The sequence below is a fragment of the Loxodonta africana genome, chromosome 1 (genome assembly GCF_030014295.1).
Source record: "Loxodonta africana isolate mLoxAfr1 chromosome 1, mLoxAfr1.hap2, whole genome shotgun sequence".
In the NCBI taxonomy this organism is placed as follows: domain Eukaryota; kingdom Metazoa; phylum Chordata; class Mammalia; order Proboscidea; family Elephantidae; genus Loxodonta; species Loxodonta africana.
This window is the reverse complement of record NC_087342.1, coordinates 53,756,875-53,763,681: the sequence shown is the minus strand read 5'-3', so window position 1 is coordinate 53,763,681 and position 6,807 is coordinate 53,756,875. Positions and strand designations below refer to the sequence as shown.

The 6,807-nt window shown below is 39.7% G+C and overlaps 1 non-coding gene across 1 annotated transcript; it reads right to left on the bottom strand.

The window, feature by feature from the left end:
- Positions 1-2,488: 2,488 nt before the first annotated feature.
- On the bottom strand, positions 2,489-2,559 carry TRNAG-UCC (transfer RNA glycine (anticodon UCC)). Its single transcript has one exon. It is a non-coding gene; the product is annotated as a tRNA-Gly (tRNA).
- Positions 2,560-6,807: the final 4,248 nt, after the last annotated feature.

Below are 6,807 nucleotides of genomic sequence, written 5' to 3'. Positions count from 1 at the left end.
TAGAGTGTATATTATTGTTCATTTTTTAAAATTTCTGTTGATGGTGCCAATGAGACAGTGCTATACATTTTGATGCCTGGCCTGTCTGGAATCTAAAAGATGTTACTGGGCAGTGGTAGTAGTATTTCAAGGACTGAGTTGGTGAATGGGGTGGGGAAGGGTAAAGCCTGACTAAGGAAGAGCAGATAAACAGGGAAAGTGGTTTGTCCTGAGGACAAGACATGTAGATCAGTTCTACAGGGGGATTATTTACTTTAGAAGACTTTAGATCAGAGGTCAGAAAATTATGGCCCATCGGCCAAATCTAGTTGCCTGCCTGTTTAAATAAAGTTTTATTGGAACACAGCCACAACCATTTTTTTCCCCTGCTGTCTATGGCTGCTTTCATGCTGCAAAGGCAGAGTTGAATAGCTCTGAAACAGACTGTATATCCTACAAATCCTAAAATACTTACTATTTGACTGTTTACAGAAAAGTTTGATCTTTAATCCAAATTTTGTCATCTCCTCAGAGGTGTACTGTGTATCTGAGGACCATGTAAATGGATTGCCTCCTCTGAAATCATCTGCTTGTCTGAGGGGGGGAAGGCAATGGGTATCCATATGACCCTGCATGTCATAGTGTTTAAGTGACTAGGTTGGGAACTAGGGGTAAGAAGGATTGGGAATGAAATGGTCACAACATGGCTTAGAATGTTCTTAAAATGAAAGCTCTTCTTATGAAAATATTAGATGGGATTCATCAGTGAAGAAAGTAGTTGGTGTGAGAGTATGTATAAAAGGTTTTAATAGATTTACATTCATTTATGTATAATTACTACTCTTAGTGTTGAAAAGAATATATGTGGTGAAGGATTTTGTGATCATTCAAACAATGTGTCAAATAAAACATCTAAAAATTTATAGGTTCCATTAGATTATTCAGAGTAATCTCAGGACTTCAGGTTTGAACAAGATGGTATAGTCTTGTCTCTCCCTGTTCTTCCCTACTGAGAACAGCTATAAAACCTGGAAACAAGGCAAACAGCAGTAATGCACAAAGAGTGGTTTGATAAGTGGAGTTGGGGGGGGGGCAAAACAGCTGGGAACCTGGGACTGGAATGACAACATAGCAGCACAATATCTTATGACCCACTGACCCAGTAGAAGAAGGTGACCCAGGCCCAGTGCTTCCCAAACCCTGCCTACCAACAGAAGATGGCCCAGGTTGGCTCATTTTCCCTGCATATCAGATGTGAATCCCACCAACAATATCAGGTGAACCTGGCACCGTTGATAAGGAGGATTGACTGGAGCCCGCTGAAGTGAACAGCCAGGGGAAATGCTGTACTTGTCCACTGGACTTGAGACTATCCTCCCCCACTGAGAGACACGCTGTGCCTGTACCAGGGAAGCTCCTTTTTCCCCTTCAGGCAATACTAGCAGAATCCAATGGGAGCCCCAGTGACACGAGATAAACCAGGCAGACCAAAATAGCACCACTAAGGCTCTGAAAATTAAATTGTCATTGGAACCATAGTCAACAAATGTAGACCAGGACTTGCATGCTAAGCCTAAACTGGGTGACTACCTTCTAAAATAAAATATTAAAATAAGACTTAGGGACTCCTTCTAACCTAATAGTCAAAATGTTCATGATATAACAAAAAAATCACTCGTTATACCAGGAATCAGGATAATCACAACTTGAATGAAAGAAGACAGTTAACAGACACCAACACAGAGATGAATCAGATGTTGGAATTATCTGACAAGGATTTTAAGGAAGCTATTATGAAAGTGCTTCAATAAGCAATTGCAAGTTCTTTTGAAGCAAATAAAAAATTAAAAATATCAGCAAAGAAACAGAAGTTATAAGAAGAAAAAAAGCCAAATAGAAATTATAGAGCTGAAAATAAAAGACTCATTGGATGGACCCAAGAGTAGAATATAAAAGATTGCGGATAAAATCATTGAGCTTTAGAACAGAGCAATAGAATTTACCCAATCTGAAAAGCAGTGAGAATAGACTGGGAGAAAAAAAATGAGCAGAGCCTCAGTGAACTGTGGTACAATAACAAAAGATCCAATATTCGTATCATCAGGGTCCCAAAAGGAGAGTAGAAAAAGAGTGGGCTTAAAACAGCATTCAAGGAAATAATGGCTTTAAACTTCCTAAATTAGGTGAGAGATATAAACCTACAGATCTAAGAAGCTGAATAATCTCAAAATAGAATGTCAACTGTTGTTAGGTGCCCATAAGTCACCCCCTGGCTCATCACAACCCATGCACAACAAAACAAAATGCTATCTGGTCCTATGTCAACCCCATGATTGTTTGTGGATCAGACTGTTGTGATCCACAGTGTTTTCATTGGCTGCTTTTTGGAAGTAGATTGCCAGGCCTTACTTCCTTATCTGTCTTAGTCTGGAAGCTCCTCTGAAACCTGTTCAGCATCTTAGCAACATGCAAACCTCCACTGACAGACAGGTGGTAGCTGCACATGAAGTGCATTGGCTAGGAATTGAACCCAGGTCTCCAACATGGAAGGCAAGAATTCTACCACTGAACCACCAATGCCTCATCAAAATAGAATAAACTCAGAGAAATTCATGCTGAAACACATTGTAATTAAACTTCTGAAAACTAAAGACAAGAAAAATCTTGAAAGCAAACAGAAGCTATACATTAACCATAGGGGAATACCAATTGAATGACAACAGATTCCTTATTTGAAACCAAGGAGGCCGGAAGAAGGTGGCACATTTTTCAAGTGCTGGGGGGGAAAAAAAGGAATTGCCAACCATGAATTCTGTATTTTCAGGTATGAATAAAGACATTCTCAGGTGAGGAAAAACTTAAAGAATTGTTTGCTAGCTGCCTTACCCTTAAGAATGGCTAAAGGAAGTGCTTCAAACACAAGATGATAAAAGAAGGACTTTGGAGAATCAGGATGGAAGAACAATGGAAAGAGCAGAAATATGGGACATACAAACCACTATTCTCTCTCCTCATGAGTTTTATAAATTATATTTAATGACTACAACAAAATTATAACATCTGATACTCAAGATAATGATATTTAAAAATAGGAAAAGAGCCTAAAATAGAACTAAGGACCCCACCCTTCATTTGAAGTTTAAAATGTTAATACCAGTAGACAATAATAATAATAAAAAAGTCACGTGTATATTGTCATACCCAGAGCAATACTATTTATAGTATTGTTGAAAGTATACAAAGAGATACTTTTAACAATATAAATAGGAGTGAGACCAAGATGGCCTCTTACAAAATCTGAATCTTACAAAAAGATCCCTCTTACAAAAAAAAAAAAGACCCCCTCCAAAAAAGCATATCGATTTTATAGGACAATCTATTAGCCCTGAACATCAAAGAGAAAGTTGGGTGGTCAGACTGAGCAGCAGGAGGAGGGAGAGACATTTCAGAAGCAGCAAGGTTTTGCCACACCTAACCTGGTTGGCACCCTGCAGGCTAGATCAGCTGGCACGCGTGGGCTGAGGCAAGTAGTAGCCCTCAGGATGCATTTTCCACATCGGGAGAAACCGAGTGGTAGAAAGTTTGCACAAGCCTCCGGAGCCAGGGGGATGTTATGCTGGATCTGCGAAAGTTAAGTGCAAGCATCTAACCTACTATGTGGGATCAAAATAACCCTTCCCCCTCTGGGAATTACCTCCCTCCCCTTCACCCACCTCCTCCATGCTCTGCTCTGGTCGTGGTCTGGCTTCAGTGATTGCTGCACCCCCTCAGCTAGAAGTGGGACCCATCATGCACCCTAAGCCATTCTCCTGGCTTTGGAGAGAAAACAAATTAACAAACAAACAATAAACAGGAGAAAATAATCTGCAAGCTCCCCTAAACCAGGACCTCAGGGCAGGCACAGCCACTTTGCCGAGGCATAGGCATAAGGGGTCCACAGACTTTGAATACCTTTCAGCCCTGCCTAGACCTGTGTGGGTCCATTTCAGCAGTGTAGGCCCTCATTAGCATAGTGCAAAAGGGTATATACCTGAAGCCTGTTTTCAACTGCAACAGTTAAAGAGGAGTGGCAGATTCGTGACATTTGACACTGCCCTGCCCATTCAGCAGGGTCTTCACCTACCCACATCAGGGGCCCGAGGACTGGTGGCTCCACGCACTCCACCTAGCCACCCACGACAGGGATCCGAGAATAAGTGGTGTCTCCCAGTCCTTACAGCCAGCAGCATTGGGTGCCCAAAGTCCAGCTGCAAAACCTACCCACCTACATGCCATAGGGAATAGGGACATGCCTTCTATCTAAGCACTCAGGGACAGCTATCAGCCCCCTACTTTGTTCAGCACATAACCCTCTACTGAAGTCAGATACCTATGTCTGCTCCAAACACTATGTAGCCCTGCCTGTCTAGGAGTGTAGGTGAAGGCCTGCACCACATACTCAGTGACCGAAGACCTGGACACCTCAGCTGAATCCACACAAGAAAAGTAAATGGACTCCTGAGCTCACATACCTAGTAGGAGCTCTAACCACCTCGTGACAGGATGTGAAAGCTTCAAAGAAGCCAATAATCAAAGTAGCTCACACGACCAGCCTATTTGTGCATGTTAAAAGAAGATAAAACAAGAACCTAGGACACAGTAAGTAAACATGAAATAATAACTTATTGATGGCTTGAAGACAACCAAAACCAAAAAACTAAACCCAGTGCTGTCGAGTCAATTCTGACTCATAGCGACCCTATAGGACAGAGTAGAACTGCTCCATCGAGTTTCCAAGGAGTGCCTGCTGGATTCGAACTGCCAACCCTTTGGTTAGCAGCTGTAGTACTAGGGTTTTCTTGGAGACAACAGTCAATATCAAATCATATAAAGAGGCAGACCATGATGGCTTCAGGAAGGGACCAAAAAATAATAGTAAAAATAATAATAACGAAAAAACCTCTCAGAGGAAGAGAAGGTTTTGGAATTACCAGAGGTAGAATTCAAAATATTAATGAAGGTGATCAGACAAAACACAGACCAAGCCAAGGAACACATGGACGAAATCAAGAAGGTTATACAAGAGCAAAATGACAAATTTAACAAGCTGCAAAAATCCATAGAGAGACAGCAAATAGACATCCAAAAGAATACTAATAAAGTTTCAGAAATAGACAACTCAATAGAAAATCCTAGGAGCAGAATTGAGGCAATGGAAGTCAGAATTAGTGGGATTGAAGATAAAGCACTTGACACCAATTTATTTGAGGAAAAATCTGATTAAAGACTTAAAAAAAAAAAAAATGAAGAACCCATAAGAATTATGTGGGACTCTATCAACAGGAATACCCTATAAACGATTGGAGTACCAGAACAGGGGAGCGGGGGATAGCAGAAAATACAGAGAGAATTGTTGAAGATTTGTTGGCAGAAAACTTCCCTGACATCATGAAAGACGAGAAGATATCTAGCCAAGAAGCTCATAGAACCCCCACACAGGGTAGATCCCAAAAGAAAGTCACCAAGACATATGATAATCAACCTTGTCAAAACCAAAGATAAAGAGAGAATTTTAAGTGTCTAATGGGTTTAGGGGTAAACAAAAAGTCATCTACAAAGGAGAGTCAATAAGACTAAGCTCTGACTACTCAGCAGAAACCATGCAGGCAAGAAGGCAAAGGGATACATATATAAAGCCTTGAAGGAAAAAATTGCCAGCTAAGAATTATATATCCCACAAAACGGTCTCTTAAACATGATAGTGAAATTAGGGCATTTCCAGATAAACAGAAGTTAAGAGAATTTGTAAAAAACAAACCAAAATTACAAGAAATGCCACAGGGAGTCCTCCAGTTAGAGAATCAATAATATCAGATAACAACCCAAGACTAGAACACAGGACAAAACAACCAGATGTCAACCCAGATAAGGAAGTCACGAAAATAAGTCAAAGCTAAAACACTGAGAATAGGGAAACAGAGACATCAATATGTAAAAGAAGACAACATGAAAAGAAAAAATGGGACTAAATAATATAGTCATAGAACTTTCATATGGACAGGAAGTTAAGGCAGTATCAAGAAATAAAAGATTGGTTTGAACTTAGAAAAATATAGGTGAGTTTTAAGGTAACCACAAAGGAAACTAATAATCCTACACATCAAAATGAAAAACATAAAGACTCAGCAAAAACAAAATCAACAACAATGAAAAAGATGAAAAGTAAATGCATAAAGAAAAACAACAGCATAAAAAATTAAATGGAACAAAGAAACTGTCAACAGCACACACAAAAAAAACATCAAAATGGCAGCACTAAACTCATACCTATCAATAATTACACTGAATGTAAATGGACTAAATGATCCATAAAGAGACAGAGAATGGCAGAATGGATTAAAAAATGTGATCCATCTATTTGCTGCCTATGGGAGACACGCCTTAGACTCAAAGACACAAACGATGGAAAAAAAATGTATCAACCAAACAACAATCAAAAAAGTGGCAATATTAATCTCTGACAAAATAGACTTTAAAGCAAAATCCACCCCAAAGGATAAGGAAGGACAGTATATAATGATTAAAGGGTCAATACACCAGGAGGACTTAAGTGTAATAAATATTTACGCACCCAACAACAGGGCTCCAAAATTCATAAAACAAACTCTAACAGCATTGAAAAGAGAAATAGACAACTCTACAATAATAGTAGAAGACTTCAAGACACCACTTTCAGTGAAGGACAGAACATCCAGAAAGAAGCTCAGTGAAGACATGGAAGACCTAAATGCCATGATCTCATATACATATACACATACACATACACATACACATACACATACACATACA